The 18,373-nt window shown below is 48.4% G+C and overlaps 1 protein-coding gene and 1 pseudogene across 2 annotated transcripts in view; one reads left to right on the top strand and one right to left on the bottom strand.

Annotated features, from left to right (window-relative positions):
* Window positions 1-374: 374 nt before the first annotated feature.
* On the bottom strand, window positions 375-1,680 carry LOC117096759 (annotated as a pseudogene).
* A 3,935-nt stretch (window positions 1,681-5,615) lies between these two features.
* Window positions 5,616-18,373, top strand: part of HLCS (holocarboxylase synthetase) — a 248,844-nt gene continuing 236,086 nt past the window's right edge. For both annotated transcript variants that reach the window (XM_033232435.1, XM_033232436.1), the window contains exon 1: window positions 5,616-5,853. The gene's annotated coding sequence lies outside the window, so the exon portion shown is untranslated. The remainder of the gene's footprint in view (window positions 5,854-18,373) is intronic.

Raw genomic sequence — 18,373 nt, 5'->3', positions numbered from 1 at the left:
AAAGAAGGCCGACAGAGTCCCCTGGTGGGGCTCTCCGACGGAGTTCCTGCAGTCCTGACACCCCGACAGGAGTGGAGGACTGAGGAAGGCCGCGCGTGGTGGCCCTCCGGAGCGGCTTTTCTAGGAGTGGGAGGGCAATAGGCGGGGCACGGGCGTGTCGGGGGGCGTTCTGCAGGTGCGACCAGGTAAATGTTGGTCTCTTCGGATTGACGTCACCTGGCGCATGCCCAGTTGGTCTGCACCGTCCCGGGTCGCCGGGTACATTTTGGCGCGCGCGGGAAAAGTTGGGGGGGGAGATGAAGAACCCGGAAGTGCACCATCTTGCCTCCGTTCATCCAAACAGGCAAGTTACTGTATTCCAGATATTTCTATTTCTCTATTAGAATACAAAGAGCTCCCTTACTCTTTTTCTTTCTTGCTTCCTCCCAATTTTTTTTTTTGTTTGAACAATGTTTGAGTTTCATTCACACGAAACACGGAAGTCATCTGTGAGGCTCTGTTCCAGAGAGAAGGCCTTCCCTCATTCCTGTTGCTGGAATTGTGGATAAACACAAGTACAAATCAAATGAATTGCAAATTACTCTGTGCCTTTTCGTAATCAGTACAGCAACGGTCCTCGGTGGTACCGCACCATTCTGGGAAAAAATGCCCTCGGGCTCCTTCCCATCCCCTAAAGCAGCAGCAAATTCTTCCTTTTGCCTCCCATTGGCCAAGGCAGCCGAAGATTTAAGTCTTTGGTTCGTAAATGGCCAGATACTCTAGGACTTTCCTGTAGCGCTCCACCTGGCACTTCATTAAATTGCCAGTGAACGCTGGATACGTCGGGCCGTGTGACTGGGTAGCAGCTGTAATTCGATTAATCCAGAGGGTCCTCGTGATCCTCTTCTTCAGGTTTCGGGCTTTGGTGCATTTCACAAAGGCTCGAGTCCCGGCTCTGACCGCCAACCTGTAGCAGCAATTTCCCCCTCACCCCCTCCTCCGCCGGAAGTGCTTGGCATGCTTCAGCACCTTCTGAATCTGCCAGTAGCTGTAGGTGACGCGATTTCGCAGCGGTGAGGAAGACCAAGACGCCCCCGGGCCACCGTCCCGGATCCGCAACAATGCACGCGCTGCGTCGCAGTCTTACCGGGCATCGCTTCCTCTCCGTTTTTAAGAGCTGCACGGTCTTTTTTTTTTTTTTGAGACGCAGTCTCGCTCTGTCGCCCAGGCTGGAGTGCAGTGGCGTGGCCTCGGCTCACTGCAACCTCCGCCTCCCGGGTTCAAGCGATTCTCGTGCCTCAGTCTGGATTACAGACGCGCACCACCAGCCTGGCTAATTTTTGTATTTTTAGTAGAGATGGGGGTTTCACTGTGTTGGTCAGGCTGGTCTCGAACTCCTGACCTTGTGATCCACCCGCCTTGGCCTCCCAAAGTGCTTGGATTACAGATATGAGCCATCATGCCTGGCCAAGCTGCAGTCTTCCAGTGCATGGAGTACAAATACTTATTTGCCTTCCATACCTATTGGATAGTGGTTTCCAACCTTCTGTTATTGCAAACAACGCCTCAGTGAATAACCTTGTACACACATACACACACTATTTTGCACACAGATGACCGTATCTGCAGAGCAAGTTCCCAGAAGGTGTGCTGGAGGTTTTCACCACTGTGCTGGATCCCTTTTGCTTTCGTACCACCCATGGGCCTAGGTTTCCTTACCAGGGGCCTGGTAAGCTTCCTTGGTCCCTTAAAGAGATTTAGACCACAAGACAGTTGAGTAACTGGTACATTGTACCTGTAACTCACAGGGCCTGACAAACACAGCTTTATCTTCTACCATCTCTAAAATGTATCCAGTAGAGAGTATCTTCACTTAACCCCATGAAAACGCTAATAGGGCTGAATTAGACTCCCAGGGCCTCTGCAACAAAGTACTACAAATAGGGTTGCTTAAAATAACAGAATTTTGTCTTGCAATTCTCCAGCCTAGAAGTTCAAAATCAAGGTGGCAGCAGGGCTGTGCTCCCTCTGAAACCTGTGGGGGATCGTTCCTCACGTCTTCCTCGCTTCTTCCTCCCTTCAGTGGTTTGCGGCATGGGGCCACCCTCTGCCTTTGTCGTCACGTGGCATTCTCCCAGTGTCTCTGTTGCCATATATCCATTTTATTATAAAGACGCCAGGCATATTAGGTGAGTGTGACCTCACCTTAACTAATTATATCTGCAACGATCTTGTTTCCAAAGGAGGTCATATTCTCAAGTATGCGAGCCTTTAGGACTTTAACATAGCTTTTTCAGGAGGGTACAATTGAACTTATAACAGACCCAAAACTTTTCTGCTCATGTTAGTTTGGGGACAATCTTAAAGTCACTTTATTTATTTGTTTGTTTGTTTTGAGATGGAGTCTTGCTCCATTGCCCAGGCTGGAGTGCAGTGGTGAAATCTTGATTCACTGCAACCTCCGCCTCCCGGGATCAAGTGATTCTCCTGTCTCAGCCTCCTGAGTCGCTGGGATTACAGGCGCAAGCCACCATGCCTGACTAATTTTTCTATTTTTAGTAGAGATGGGGGTTCGCTGTGTTGGCCAGGCTGGTCTCAATCTCCCGATCTTAGGCGATCTGCCCGCCTAAGCCTCTCAAAGGGCAGGGATTACAGGTGTGAGCCATTTGCACCCAGCCTAGATCACTTTAAATCACAAACTTCTTCTCAATTCAGAAACTAGTGTGTCCAGTCCTAGATATTTATCAGTCCTTCAAGCTTCATTGCAAGGCCAGCCAGCTGTGGTCAGGGCTGGGGCTGCCTATCTGCAGGAAGGGGAGTGTTTGAAGGTTTCTGCTCCCTTTGCAGACCCCCTTGGTGCCGGGGAGGGGAGTGGAGGTGGGAGAAGGATGGGACGGATCTGGTCTGGCTGGGAAGCTCTGTATTCTCAGGGCCTGCTATGGCTATTCCTTTCTTCTCACCAGGGTTTCTGGAAATTTCCACTCTGGATCTCCTAATTCCAGTGAACGTCACTCAATTTACGCCCTTTCTCCCTCTGCCATTTAAAGAAGGTGGATCCTCAAAATTGAAGGGATTTTAAATCTTTGTAATTGTTTTTCCTTTTATTTTCAGAGGGAGTCTTGCCATGTTGCTTAGGCTGGTCTTGAACTCCTGGGGTCCAGCTATCCTCCCACCACAGCCTCCCGAATAACTGATTATAGGCATGCATCACCACACCTGGCTTATTTCTAGTTTACTTGTTTATTTATTTATTTATGATTCTTATATTTTCTGAGACAGGGTCTTGCTCTGTTGCCCAAGCAGGAGTGCAGTGGCGTCATCATGGGTCACTGCAGCCTTGACCTCCTAGGCTCGAGAGATCCTCCTCACTCAGCCTCCTGCGTATCTGGGACTACAGGTGCACACTGCCTTGCCTGGCTTTTTTTTTTTTTTTTGAGACGGAGTCTTGCTCTGCCCTTTTTTTTTTTTTTTTTTTTTTTTTTTTTAAGAGATGGGGTCTCGCTGTGTTACCCAGGCTGGTCCTGAAACTCTTGGGCCCAAGTGATCCTCCTACCTTGGCCTCCCAAAGTGCTGGGATTATAGGTGTGCCCACGACACTGAGCCCTAATTTTTTTTTAAAGCGTTATTTTTAGAGTAGTTTTAGATTTACAGATAATTTGCAAGATAGTGCAGAGAGTTCCCATAAACCAGTTTCCTCATATTTGTATCTTTCATTAGTATGGCACATTTGTTAACAATTCATAAACCAACATTGGTACATTATATTATTGATATTATTGGTATATTATTTAAATTTCCTCCATTTTCTCCCAATGTCCTTTTTCTGTTCCAGGATCCCATCTAGCACACCACTTACATTTAACCATTACGTCTCCTTAGATGCCTTTTGGCTGGGGCAGTTCCTCACACTCTCTTTGGTTTTGGTGACCTTGTCAACCTCCATAACAGAGAGGTTCTCTAAAAGAAAATAATACTTGGGAACAGGGCGTTGCAATGGGACCATGTGGGCCATATTAAGCTATGTGTGTATTCAGGGAGGTAAAGGAAGACAAAGGTTTTTTTTTTTTTTTTGAGACGGAGTCTCGCTGTGTTGCCTGGGCTGGAGTGCAGTGGCCGGATCTCAGCTCACTGCAAGCTCCGCTGCCTCTCGGGTTCACGCCATTCTCTCACCTCAGCCTCCCAAGTAGCTGGGACTACAGGCGCCCGCCACCTCGCCCGGCTAGTTTTTTGTATTTTTTAGTAGAGACGGGGTTTCACCATATTAGCCAGGATGGTCTCGATCTCTTGACCTTGTGATCCACCCGTCTCGGCCTCCCAAAGTGCTGGGATTACAGGCTTGAGCCACCGCGCCCGGCCAACAAAGGTTTTTAAAGAAAAAATGAGGAGGACTACATATTGTTTTTGATAATTAGCCTCAGCAATAAGTATTGACCAGGGTGATACCAGTCTGAGGTTGGACGGTTGGACAGGCTATTGCTGGGCAGATGTCCTGGCAGGAGTCTTCTTTTGGGAAGGCTGACATGGCCTCTGTGGACGGTGTTGGTCTTTCATGAGCATTTGTGACATCAGGCATTTATGAAGAAGAATCCTCTTCATGGCTTTCCCCAGCTCTATTTGTCCTTTTTTTCCCTCTCTCTTTTAACACAAATGACTCCACCATTTTTATTCTCACAACATTCACAACCTTGGCCGAGTTTAGGTTGGCTACCTATTTTGTACAATGTCCCCTCTGCTGGGATTTGTCTGATGTTTTTCTCACGATTAGACTGGGTTATTGGTTTAGGGAGTTTGGTATAAAAAATCTATTTGGTGTTTGTCACCAGTTCCTGACACAGCACTCCTAAACCTCTTGGAATTTCCTAGGCGATAGGAGTGTTTGTTATTCATGAGTTCTTTAATCAAATCACAATTTATGCTGATGAGGTAGCTATCTGTGGGCTCTAGGATGGATTCAGGGTGGGGCTGGTGCAACACACCATGTGATCAGAGGGTTGTAGCTTTCAGCCCGAACATATCCCTACTCCCCTTGCGGGAAGGCAAAGGGGCTGGAGGTTGAATTCAGTCATCAATGGCCAATGACATAATGAAACCTGGATACAAATCCCTTAAACAGGGTGCAGAGAGCTTCCAGGCAGGTGGGCACACAGAGGTGCTGTGAGGGCAGCACTCCCGCCCTTCGCCCCCCGTGCCGCGCATCTCTTCCACTTGGCTGTTTCCGAGTTGTGTCCTTTACAATAATCTTCTAACAGTAAAGTGTCTCCCTGAGTTCTGTGTCGTCCCAGGGAATTGATGAACCTCAGGGGAGCTGTGGCAATCCCTCAGTTTCTAGTGGGCAGGGCAGAAATGTGGACATTCTGGGCACCCCGCTTGTGGCTGGTGAAGGGAGGGCAGTCTCTCTGGGCTAATCCCTTAACGAGTAGGTTCGCGCTAATTCAGCTGGTGTCAGAGCACTGGGGAATAGGTCGTCGATGCTGGAAAGCGCAACGCGGTGTCTGGTGCCGGTCAGGGAGGAAGGCGTGGAGGGAAGGTGGAGGCCTGTCTTCCGCAGAGCAGGGTGAGGTTCGGCCCTGTAAGGCCGCAGGAGTGGGCGAGGCTGGAGCGAGCGCAGCAAGAAGGCGGCAGAGGCGCGCCTCCTAGGCAGCTTGGGCGAGAGAGGACGGGTGGCCGAGAGGCAGAAGCTGGCTAGCGGCGAAACGACCGCGTCCCCGAGCGCGCGGCACCGCGGCCAGGGCAGGATGAGGCCGGGCGGCCCCGCGGCCCTACGCTGAGAGCCCGGCTGCACCACCAGGCGGGCCGCGAGGGGGCGCAGTGCGGCGCGGCAGGGATTCGCGGGCGACCACCCGGAGCAGGAGCGGCCGCATCTCGGCCTCAGAAGTAAGTCGGGGCGCTGCGGCCCAGGGCTGGGGGTGAGCGCTCGCCGGAGGCGTGCTGGGGCCGGGCGAGGGTGTGGCAGTCCACGCCCGGGCCCTGCCGGGGAACAGCCGTGTCCAAAGTCCAGGCCGCTGGGCTGCAGCCGGGACGGCCGGAAAACTGCTTTCAGCTACCAGAAGGGGGTGGGGCTTCCGGTGGGGCAGCCATAGGGACCTCGCGGCCCAAGGCAGCGCCGCCTCCCCGCGCCGCTCGCGTTTTTCCCTGCGGGACCCGGGCTGGCTCGGCCCGGCTGTCAGTGCGCACGCGCGGCCGACGCCGCCTGTGAGCCTAGGTTCGCGCTCCGGGTCCCCCTACCACGGGCTCCTGGCCGCGTGCCCCACGCCCGTGTTAGGGGCAGAGCCACAGGGCCTACCAGCCGCTAGAAAGTACGGGTGACTAGGACCTGCGTGTTGGGAAAGGCTTCCTAATGACCCACAGCCTACGTGCCAGGAAAATAAAGATACATAATATTAAAAAACGGAAGCTGGGGCCGTGCGCGGTGGTTTATGCCTGTAATCTCAGCACTTTGCGAGGCCGAGGCAGGCGTATCACTTGAGGTCAGGAGTTCGAGGCCATCCTGGGCAACATGGTGAAACCTCATCTCTACTAAAAATACAAAAATTAACCGGGCGTGGTGGTGACGCTCCTGTAATCCCAGCTACTCGGGAGGCTGAGGCAGGAGAATCACTTGAATTTGGGAGGTGGAGGTTGCAGTTAACCGAGATCGAGCCACTGCATTCCAGCCTGGACGACAAGAGCAAAACTCTGTTTCAAAAAAAAAAGGCCAGACCCTGTGGCTCACATCTGTAATCCCAGCACGTTGGGAAGCCTAGTTGGGAGAATCTCTTGCGTCCAGGAGTTGGAGACCAGCCTGGGCAACATAGCGAAAACTCCTTTCTGCAAAAAATAAGAAAAGTTCATTTCAGCTACTCTGGAGGCTGAGGTGGGAGGATCTCTTGAGCCAGGGAGGCGGAGCTTGCTGTCAGCAGAGATGACGGCTCTTCACTCTAGCCTGGGTGAGGGAGTGAGACCCTGTCTCAAAAAAAAAAAAAAAAAAAAAAAACCCTACCATTAATTAAAGACAGTTGGCAAACTGGGAAAAATATTTGCAACATCTGTCACAGATAAAGGTTTAAGATCCCAAGTAGGCCGGGCTCGGTGGCTCAAGCCTGTAATCCCAGCACTTTGGGAGGCCGAGACGGGCGGATCACGAGGTCAGGAGATCGAGACCATCCTGGCTAACACGGTGAAACCCCGTCTCTACTAAAAATTACAAAAAACTAGCCGGGCGAGGTGGCGGGCGCCTGTAGTCCCAGCTACTCGGGAGACTGAGGCAGGAGAATGGCGTGAACCTGGGAGGCGGAGCTTGCAGTGAGCTGAGATCCGGCCACTGCACTCCAGCCCTGGCGACAGAGCAAGACTCCGTCTCAAAAAAAAAAAAAAAAAAGATCCGAAGTATGTAAATAACTCAAATATTGAGGGAGCCAAAGACCAAATAGGCAAAAGACATGAACTGACAATCTGCACAAAAATGACATAAAACTGGCCTTTTAATGAAAAGATGTTCTGTTTCTCCCGCAGAAAGAGAAATGCAGGGTACTCTGAGAAACTATCACGATTCTAACTAATCCGGTTGCTAAGTGTAAAGAAACAGGACAGGCTGTGGGGTAACAGATGCTGTCATACATTGCTGGTGGGAATGCAAGATGGTCCAACTCCTAGAGAGGAACATTTAGCATTGTTTAACAAAACTACATATGCATTTTCCCCTTGACCCAGCAATTTTACAGCTAGGAATTTACCCTGGAGAAACGCCTACACCAGTATAAAAGCGTATATATGTACAAGGTCACTCATTGCAGCATTGTTTGCAATGGCAAAATTTTGGAAACAACTTCAGTGCCAATACATAGGCAATTGGTTGAATAAACCCTGGTTCATCCACACAATGCACTTATGAAAAAGAGTGAGGGCCGGCGCAGTGGCTCATGCCTGTAATCACAGCACTTTGGCAGGCGAGGTGGGCAGATCACGAGGTCAGGAGATCGAGACCATCCTGGCTAACACGGTGAAACCCCATCTCTACTAAAAATACAAAAAATTAGCTGGGCATGGTGGCGGGCGCCTGTACTCCCAGCTACTCGGGAGGCTGAGGCAGGAGAATGATGTGAACTCGGGAGGTGGAGCTTGCAGTGAGCCGAGATTGCACCACTGTACTCTAGCCTGGGCGACAGTGCGAGACTCTGTCTCAAAAAAAATAATAATAAAATAATTTTAAAAAAAGTGAGGAAGATCTCTGTGAACTGATGTGGAGTGATTTCTAGGGTATACAGTATTAGGAAATGAACAAAAGTTAAACAGAGAGTACTGTATTAGGCTATTTTTCATGTGAAACATTCAAGTATCTCCTTATTTTTGGGGGGGAAAAAAAAGAAAAAGAAAAGAAAGGGAAAAAAGAAACCCAGGAAGAAAAAACTAGAAACTAATAAATTGGCTACTTGCAGTGGGTGGATGGGAATGGGGTAAAAGTCTAAGAGGAAATGACACATCTCCAAGCATACCTTTTTTGGGGGCAGTTTGGACTTTTCAAAACATGTTAATGTTTTAGTATTTAAAAAGTAAAACTAAATCAACATAAGATGGGGGAAAAGAAACCTAAAATTGAATACAAACAAAAGTGAACAAATAAGCTAAACTGCATAGTAAATTAACCGCAGAAAGTCAAACTCAGATAACTTTGAACACAGCTCTTTGACTATACACCTGTGTGTAAACAAACAAAACTACAAAGAAATTGTGCACTTCACTTAGTTGGTAGTGATCTGGTATAGCAATTCTGAAAATATTTTCTGTGTATTGTAGGATTAAGCAAATAAGTAACTATAATGACATTCTTGGGAGCTGGGATACTCACTATGAGAGAAGAAACATACAAATATGGAGTGAAGGAAGGCAAAGAAGAGCTCCATGAATTGGAATGAGAGACTCCACAGATTACTTATTAATTACAAAGATAAAAAAGGAACCTTTATAGTGGAGAAACTTGGAAACTTAGTGGATAACCCTTAACTTTTCATTTTTTTGGTTTTTTTGGAGACAGAGTCTCACTCTGTTGTCTAGGCTGGAGTGCAGTGGTGTGATCTCGGCTCACTGCAACCTCTGCCTCCCAGGTTCAGACAATTCTCCTGCCTCAGCCTCCCAAGTAGCTGGGACTACAGGTATGCACCACCACGCCTGTCTAATTTTTGTATTTTTAGTAGAGACAGGTTTCACCATGCTAGCCATGCTGGTCTTGAACTCCTGGTCTCAAGTGATCCGCCCACCTCAGCCTCCCAAAGTGCTGGGATTACAGGCGTGAGCCACCGCGCCTGGCCTACTTTTCATTTTGACTTAAGAGTTTATTTTCAAGATCTGTCTGCTGAGAGAGCTGGGGAGCAGGGCCACCCAAGTAGCAATGAGTATTCCTCATGCCCATATCTTGGTTTCTAAATACCATTGTCCATTAAAAGGAGCCAGAGCTCCTAGGAGAAATGGCTCATTGTGGGAAGGGGAGGGAAGGTCAATAATGAGTCAGGAGCAGTTTGTTCAGAACACAAGGAGGTGCTCAAAGAATGATAGAGACAGGTCAGAAGGACACAGGGGCCAGCTTGATGGGGCCCCAGTGGCCAAACCTGGAACAATTTGAACATCAAAATTAATAACGGCAATAATGAATTATCACATTGAATAAAAGAGAATCCATGAGTCCAGAGTAATACTAAAAAGCAAATAAACTTACCAACAAATACATAAACAGAGGTAGAAGAGGAGAATACCAGCTAATGATTGCTGAAGGAACAACAGCGTTGGAAAAGTTGGCTAGTCTCAAGGTAGTGAGTTATGTCACTTGATTGTTCATGGTCAGTTACAGATTGAACTCTTTGTTCTATTCTTTTCCCCCTTCTCACTACTGTACGTGACTAATACAAAAAAATTTGCCACATTGTAGGCCGGGCACGGTGGCTCACGCCTGTAATCCCAGCACTTTGGGAGGCCGAGGCAGGTGGATCACCTGAGGTCAGGAGTTCGAGACCAGCCTGACTAACATGGAGAAACCCTGTCTCTACTAAAAATACAAAATTAGCTGGGCGTGGTGGCGCATGCCTATAATCCCACCTACTCAGGAGGCTGAGGCAGGAGAATGGCTTGAACCCGGGAGGGGGAGGTTGCGGTGAGCCGAGATCACGCCATTGTACTCTAGCCTGGGCAACAAGTGAAACTCCATCTCAAAAAAAAAAAAAAACAAAAAGTTACCACATTGCAACTAACACAGTCATGACTGATTCAGGTGGGTGCTTACTGGGTATCTTGGTCTGTTTTATTCTTCCGTAACAGAATACCTGAGACTGGGTAATTTATAATGAACATAAATTGATTTGCCTTATGGTTCTGGAGGCTGAGAAGTCCAAGATTGAGGAGCCACATCTGGTGAGGGCCTTCTGGCTGCATCATCTCATGGTGGAAAGCAGAAGGGCAAGAGGGTGGACAAGGGAAAGAGAAAGGAAGGGGGCCAAACTCATTCCTTTATCAGGATCCCACTCCCGCAATAACAGCAGAGCCTTTAAGACCTAATCACCCAGCTCTCAACACTGTTGCACTGGGGATTAAATTTCCAACACATGCACTTGGGGAATACATTCAAACCATAGCATTGGGGAATAAGATGCCAAAGCCTCACTCCTCAGATTACGTGTGAATTACAAATATATACAAGGAACCTTTGTAGTGGTTCTTCTGGAAACCACCTTAACCATGTGAACAAAGTCAGCATCACCATTTTGAACTGGCATCCTATGCCAAAAATGCATAACCTGAATTGGATATAGGAAACATCAGACAAACACAAATTGAGGGACCAGCTGCAATACAGTGGAACTAACTTTTTTTTTTTCCTCAAGACCAAGTCTCGCTCTGTCGCCCAGGCTGGAGTTCAGTGGCCCGATCTTGGCTCACTGCAACCTCCGCCTCCCAGGTTCAAGCGATTCTCCTGCCTCAGCCTCCTGAGTAGCTGGGACTACAGGTGCGCACCACCATACCCAGCTAATTCTTGTATTTTTAGTAGAGATGGGGTTTTACTATGTTGGCCAGGATGGTCTCCATCTCTTGATCTCGTGATCTGCCTGCCTCGGCCTCCCGAAGTGCTGGGATTACAGGCATGAGCCACCGTGCCCAGCCAGTTTTTGTATTTTTAGTAGAGATGAGGTTTTACATGTTGCCAGGATGATCTCAAACTCCTGACCTCAAGTGATCCGCCCACCTTGGCCTCCCAAAGTGTTGGGATTACAGGCGTGAGCCGCTGGGCCCAGCCGGGGCTGACTTAAAAGATGTCAAGGTCCAGGCGGATCACGAGGTCAGGAGATGGAGACCATCCTGGCTAACACGGTGAAACCCCATCTCTACTAAAAAATACAAAAAACTAGCCGGGCGAGGTGGCGGGAGCCTGTAGTCCCAGCTACTCCGGAGGCTGAGGCAGGAGAATGGCATGAACCCGGGAGGCGGAGCTTGCAGTGAGCTGAGATCCGGCCACTGCACTCCAGCCTGGGCGACAGAGCGAGACTCCGTCTCAAAAAAAAAAAGATGTCAAGGTCATGAAAGACTAAGGAACTGTTCCAGATTAAAAGGGAATAAAGAGACATGACAGCTAAATGCCATGTGTCCTTGAATTGGGAAAAATAATATTGCTAGCAAGAATGTTATTTGGGACAATTGACTAAATGTGAATAGTAATTAGCACTGGATGGATGCTGATACCTGAATCTGATTATTGCAGTGTTAAATTTTCTGAATGTGATCATTGCAGTGTGGTTATGTTGGAGAAATGTTCTTAGGAAATACAGCTTGAAGTACTAGGGTGAAAGGTCATTGTTTCTGCAATTTAGTCTCAAATGGTTCTGGAAAGAAAGTCTGTACTTTGTACCACTGAGTGGCTATACAGTGTTTCCCCCCTTAGCTGTGCTGTTGCTTTCCAAGGTTTCAGTTACCTGTGGCCAACTGCAGTTTGAAAATATTAAATGAAAAACAAACAAACAACAACAAAAAAAAATTAAATGGAAAATTCCAGAACACTTCATAAGATTTATTTATTTGTTTATTTAATTTTGATAGATTTAGAGGGTACAAGTACCCCTGTTTGGATATACTGGGTAGTGGTGAAGTCTGGATTTTGAGTGTAGCCATCACCCTCGATCGTTTACATTGTACCCATTAAGTAATTTCTCATTGTTCACCCCTCCCACCCTTCTGAGCCTCCAATGCCTGTTATTCCACTCTCTGTGTCCATGTGTACACATTATTGAGTTCCCACTTAGAAGTGAGAACATAATTCATGAGTTTTAAATTGTGTGCGGTTCGGAAGAGCATGATGAAATCTCACACCTTTCTGTTCTGTCTCACCTGGGATACGAATCATCTCTTTGTCCAGCAGATTCTCCCATTTTGTCACTCAGTAGCTCTCTTGGTGATCAGATCGACTGTTGTGGTATCACAGTGCTTGTGTTCTAGTCATCCTTTATTTAATTTTATTATTAGTTTATTATTACCCTATTTTATTATTAGTTGTTAATTTGTTATTGTGCCTAATGTATAAACTTTATCATAGGTAAGTAATAGGAAAAAACAATATATATAGGGTTCAGCACTCTCTGTGCTTCAGGCGTTCACTGGGGGTCTTGGAACATACCCCTTGTGGATAAGGGGGGACTACTCTACCACAATTTGCTTAATATGTTCCTTATTGAACATTTAAAATTTTCCAATAAAAAATATCACTGTTGGCCAGGTGTGGTGGCTCATACGTATGATCCTAGTGCTTTGTGAGGCAAAGGTGGTTAGATCGTTTGAGGCCAGGAGTTCGAGACCAGCCTGGGCAACACAGCAGGAACCCATCTCTATAAAAAATACACAAATCATTAGCTGGCAATGGTGGTTTGTGCATATAGTATCAGCTACTTGGGAGGCTGAGGCAGGAGGGTCAGCTGAGCACAGGAGTTTGAGGTTACAGTGAGCTATGATTGCCCCACTGCACTCCAGCCTGATATACCCTGTCTCAAAAATAAAATCTTTTTTTTTTTTTTTTGAGACGGAGTCTCGCTCTGTCACCCAGGCTTGAGTGCAGTGGTGCCATCTTGTCTCACTGCAAGCTCCACCTCCCAGGTTCACACCATTCTCCTGCCTCAGCCTCCCGAATAGCTGGGACTATAGGTGCCAGCCACCACACCCGGTAATTTTTTGTATTTTTACTAGAGACTGGGTTTTACCATGTTAGCCAGGATGGTCTCCATCTCCTGACCTCGTGATCCTCCCGCCTTGGCCTCCCAAAGTGTTGGGATGACAGGCGTGAGCCACTGCCCGGCCAAAAAAAATCATTTTTATAAGGGTTGTTGCTATGAAACTGTTTACAGGCTGGGCGCGGTGGCTCATGCCTGTAATTCTAGCACTTTGGGAGGCCGAGGTGGGCGGATCACTTGAGGTCAAGAGTTCGAGACCAGCCTGGCCAACAGAGTGAAACCCCATCTCTACTAAAAATACAAAAATGAGCTGGGCATGGTGGTGGGCACCTGTAATCCCAGCTACTTGGGAGGCTGAGGCAGGAGAATCACTTGAACCCAGGAGGCGGAGGTTACAGTGAGCCAAGATCATGCTTCTGCATTCCGGCTTGGGTGACAGAGTGAGACTCTGTCTCAATAGATAAATAAACAAACATTAAGAAAAGAAGAAAATAAAGAAGAGGTTGTATGGACCGTGGGAGGTGAGAGCAGTCGATTCCGAAAGCGGCTGCTTATGCTGTTGTGCACAAGATTCTCATATTACTGCAGACACTCCCCACACCATGCTTATGCCAGAGTTTTGTTTGTTTGTTTGTTTGTTTTTTTCTTTTTTTTGAGACAGAGTCTCGCTCTGTCGACCAGGCTGGAGTGCAGTGGCGCAATCTCGGCCCACTGCAACCTCTGCCTTCTGGGTTTAAGCAATTCTCTGCTTCAGCCTCCGAGTAGCTGGGATTACAGGTGCATGCCACCACGGCCGGCTAATTTTTGTATTTTTAGTGGAGATGGAGTTTCACCATCTTGGCCAGGCTGGTCTTCAATTCCTGACCTCATGATCTGCCCGCCTTGGTCTCCCAAAGTGCTGGGATTACAGGCATGATCCACTGCACTTGGCCTGCCAGAGTTTTTAAGTTAATGACACCCCTGGCATTGTGCTAGGATTCATGGGTCTCATCCCGGCCACAATGCCTAAATTTAGACGTGGACAGTAGGGGATTTGTAATTAGCTGGATCATTGCCTCTAGAAGATTTTCTTGACTAAGAACCACAATATGAAGCTTTGTGTTTGAGGACCTCATAATTCTCCAAGACAGTTTGTGAAAATCAGTATACATGAAATCGAAAGGAAAATGTGTTTGACCTGAAAAATACTGAGTCAAAAACAAAAGTCACTTTTAATGGGAGTATACATTGGTATAACTGCTTTGGAAAACAGTTTAGTGTTATCCCTTAATTCTGCACATTACATTAGCTTGCTGGGGCTATGCCTGGTGTAGTAATGGGTCCACACCCAGAAAAATGCTTGCCCAGGGGCTCCAGGAGACAAGTGAGTGGATGTTCAGAACAGTAAAGGAAACAAAATGGAGATAACCCCATGTTGATCAGCAGGAGAATGGTTAAACAAAGTAGGATATGATCACAAATAGAATATGTGTGAATCTTAGAAACATTGAATAGGAAGAATGCAAGGCTTGGAAATCTACTTACTGAATATTATTTTTATAAAGCAAAAAAACAAAACAAAACAAAACAAAAAAACCACACCTGGCCTCAGCTCTTGTTTTACCAGAAACCCCAGCAGTGGTAGGATGTCTCATTTGAGATTTTCTTTGTGGTAGGGCTATTCTGCACCCCATCCGTAAACACTTCCCGGGCATCAGACTTGCTTATTTTCCTACTTATTTCCTCCTCTTTGGGAGAGAGTATTCTAATTAACATCATGTGTGTCCCACCTCAGAGGAAAGCATCCCCCATTCCCCTAAACCCAGAAGGAGAGGCTGCAAGTCTTTGGTGGAAATTGTTGTGCTGAAACTGAAGGATTCAGGGTTCAGATGGCAGCATTAGGACTCCATCCTTAGGGTAGCAAGAGACGTCTGGTAGTGCCCTTAGAAAAGGAAGGTTAAGGTTGGACACAGTGGCTTACGTCTGTAACCCCAGCACTTTTGGAGGCTGAGGCAGGTGGATCACCTGAGGTCAGGAGTTTCAGACTAGCCTGGCCAACATGGTGAAACACTGTCTCTACTAAAAACACAAAAATTATCTGGGCATGGTGGCGGGCGCCTGTAATCCCAATACTTAGTAGGCTGAGGCAGGAGAATCTCTTGAACCCGGGAGGCGGAGATTATAGTGAGCCGAGATCGTGCCACTGCACTCAAGGCTGGGTGACAGAGTGAGACTCCGTCTCAAAAAAAAAAAGGAGGTTAAGAGTTAATAGATTAATAGATCCAGCTCTCAGTTCCTCATCAGAATTAGGGAGGAGTAACACGGGGAAAGAAATCCAGAATAACTAGTTAAGCCCATACACTGCACTTCCTTCACCAAATAACCCATCAGAAGTGCCCAATTTGGCTACTTTTGTCTGTCACTCATTTTATTCAGCAAAACCTTCAGCCAACTTCACTATTTTGCCAGGAAAACAGACCCATTTCCTGCCCTTGGAAGTTTGCAGTCTCAAGGGGGAAAGCAGTACACCGTTTACAAGCATTTATCAAGGTGGGTAGGTGGTGTTGCAGGCAGCGTGGAAGAGGCCCACCTGCTAGGGGCAGGCCATACCTCCCTGGCAGGTGACATTTGACCTATGAGGCAAGCCCTAAAGGACAGGTAGGGATGCCCCGAGGATGCCGGGCTGGCGAGGCAGGGCCTGAGCAGCCAGTGGAGAAGGGCCGCGGGAAGCGCGCTCTGCAGGAGCCAGACGTCCCAGCCCATGTGGCCAGAGGTGGCAGGGGCGCTGCCTGAGCGGGGCTGGGGAGCGGGCAGGATTTGGGGCTGAACCGAGGGGCGTCCCGACCTGACCCTTTCCCACAGTCGGTTCCGGCTCCTCGCACGCCTCCGCTGCCATCTGCGCTGTCCTTGGCGACGACGCCCTCACCGCCCTGGGTGCATTTCAGCGGTCTCGGAGCCGGGCGGGTGCGGGGCCAGGAGCGCTCCGCCGCCGGTATCAGGCCTGCAGGTAGGGACGCGCGGCCACCCAGGGCTCCAGGGGCTCGGGTGTCCAGGTGCCGGAGCCGCCGCTCCCACGGGGGACTCAGGCCCGTGAGTGGGTTTCCTAAGAACTCACCAGATTTCGCGGCTTGGGTTTCCTGCTTTAGATCCTGCTTTTTATTTCCCAGGGGGAGTTATTTATAGACAGGGATCGTGTGTTCAAGGCCTGGCTCTTCGGACTCGGCGTTTTTCTTGTTCGAGGTGCTTCAGTGGGGGCTGGATCCCATCATCTTCCAGGGCTGGAATCTTGTAGAAAACGAGCTGTACAGGCAGTTCAGTTCAGCTGTATCACCTTTTCTTGACCTCTTCTGGAAACACGCTAATTCTCTGTTTAGGGCTTTATGATTTTATAACCCAGTGACATACTAGCCCTGTGGTTGAGTTGTTTCTTCCTATTGCTTTCTTTTTTTAAAATATAGTCAGGTCTCACTCTGTTGCTCAGGCTGGATGGAGTGCATTGATGTGATCACAGCTCACTGCAGCCTTGAACCCCTGGGCTCAAGCAATCCTCCCGTTTCAGCCTCCGAATATCTGGGACCACAGGCATGCAGGCCACCACACCCAGCTTTTTTTTTGAGATGGGGACTTGCTGTGTCGCCCAGGCTGGAGTACAAGTGGCCTGGTCGTGGCTCACTGCAGCCTCGACCTCCCCAGGAGTAGCTGGAACTACAGGCACACACCACCATGCCTGACTAATTTTTATTTTTGTAGAGATACAGTTTCACCATGTTGCCCAGGCTGGTCTTGAACTTGAGTTCAAGTGATCTGCCTGCCTTTGCCTCCCAAAGTGTTAGGATTACAGGTGTGAGCCACCACACCTGGCCGCCTGGCTACTTTTTAATTTTCTGTAGAGATGGAGTCTCCCTATGTTGCGCAGGCTGGTCTCAAACTCCTGGCCTCAAGTGATCCTCCTGCCTTGGCCTCTCAATGTGCTGGCATTATAGGTGTGAGCCACTGTGCCTGGTCCGTACTGCTGTTTTATCACAAGCTACCTGCAGTGCATTTGGGCTAAACACGTGGTTTGCATAAAACCATCTTAAAAATCACAAATTGACCTACAAAGCAAGGCATATCAACAGAGGGGCATGGCAGCTTCATGGGGCCCCCCATAGGAGACTCAATCCTGGGTGCCTCTATAGAAACATAAATTCAGTGAAAACAAAGGAGCTAGTTCTGATGGCTGGAGAATGTAAAGGGATGAAGGTCATGCCCCCCTTCTCTCACCAGTCTTTCCAGGGAATTTCCAGCCCCATTAAATTGATAGCATCTAGGGTTTATCATAGGTAGTTTTTTTTCTTTTAAGTAGTGTGATTGGCTTTCCCTAGGTATGGAAGTTTCAGTCCCAGAATGTGTTCAGGTTGGCAGAGGAGAAATTCGGTTGTCATGTGACTCACTGGCCCCTTTCATGGAGCTTTCAGCCACAGGAGAGGATGCATCTGTGCTGGTTTTGCCGCAGTGTCTGCAGTTCCCAGCTGAGTCCACTGTTGAACGGTTCTCATCATGTGCTTTGCTGGTTGACACGTACACTCCCAGGACGTCTGTTTCAGGGTCCTGCCAGCTTCGCACTCTTCTCTGCCCCAGCGAGTCTCTGGCCTTGCACCCTGGGGCCCTTCTTGCCCCCTTCTCAGGGCTCAGTGTGCTCTGCGAGATCCCACCCAGCAGTCCTCAGGCTTCAGTTTAATCAGGACGCTTCCAGCCTCCTTCCCACACTCTGGGGTCCTACTCTTCATTTTCTTTCTTTCTTTTTTTTTGTTTGAGATGGGAGTCTTACTCTGTTGCCCAGGCTGGAGTGCAGTGGTGCAGTCTCAGCTCACTGCAACCTCTCTCTCCTGGATTCAAGTGATTCTCTTGTCTCAGCCTCCTGAGCAGCTGGGACTACGTGCGCACCACCATGCCTGGCTAATTTTTGTATTTTTAGTAGAGATGGGGTCTCACCATGTTGGCCAGGCTGGTCTTGAACTCTTGACCTCAGGTGATCCGCCCGCCTCGACCTCCCAAAGTGTTGGGATCACAGGCGTGAGCCACCGCGTTTGGCCCCTACTCTTAGTTTTCTAAATTAATGGGATGATAAAAGCAGCAGCTCAGGACTTGGAAACTGACTTGTTTAAACTAATGCAGTTGGCAGATAAAGTGACTTAACCCGAAGGAGCAGTTCAAGTGGTAGGGACTTCTGGCACCATCATTGACCAGTTGAGGAAAAT

The sequence above is a fragment of the Trachypithecus francoisi genome, unplaced genomic scaffold (assembly GCF_009764315.1).
Source record: "Trachypithecus francoisi isolate TF-2019V2 unplaced genomic scaffold, Tfra_2.0 Lachesis_group14, whole genome shotgun sequence".
NCBI lineage: Eukaryota > Metazoa > Chordata > Mammalia > Primates > Cercopithecidae > Trachypithecus > Trachypithecus francoisi.
The sequence above is the reverse complement of the archived record's forward strand: the minus strand, read 5'-3'. Positions and strand labels throughout refer to the sequence as shown.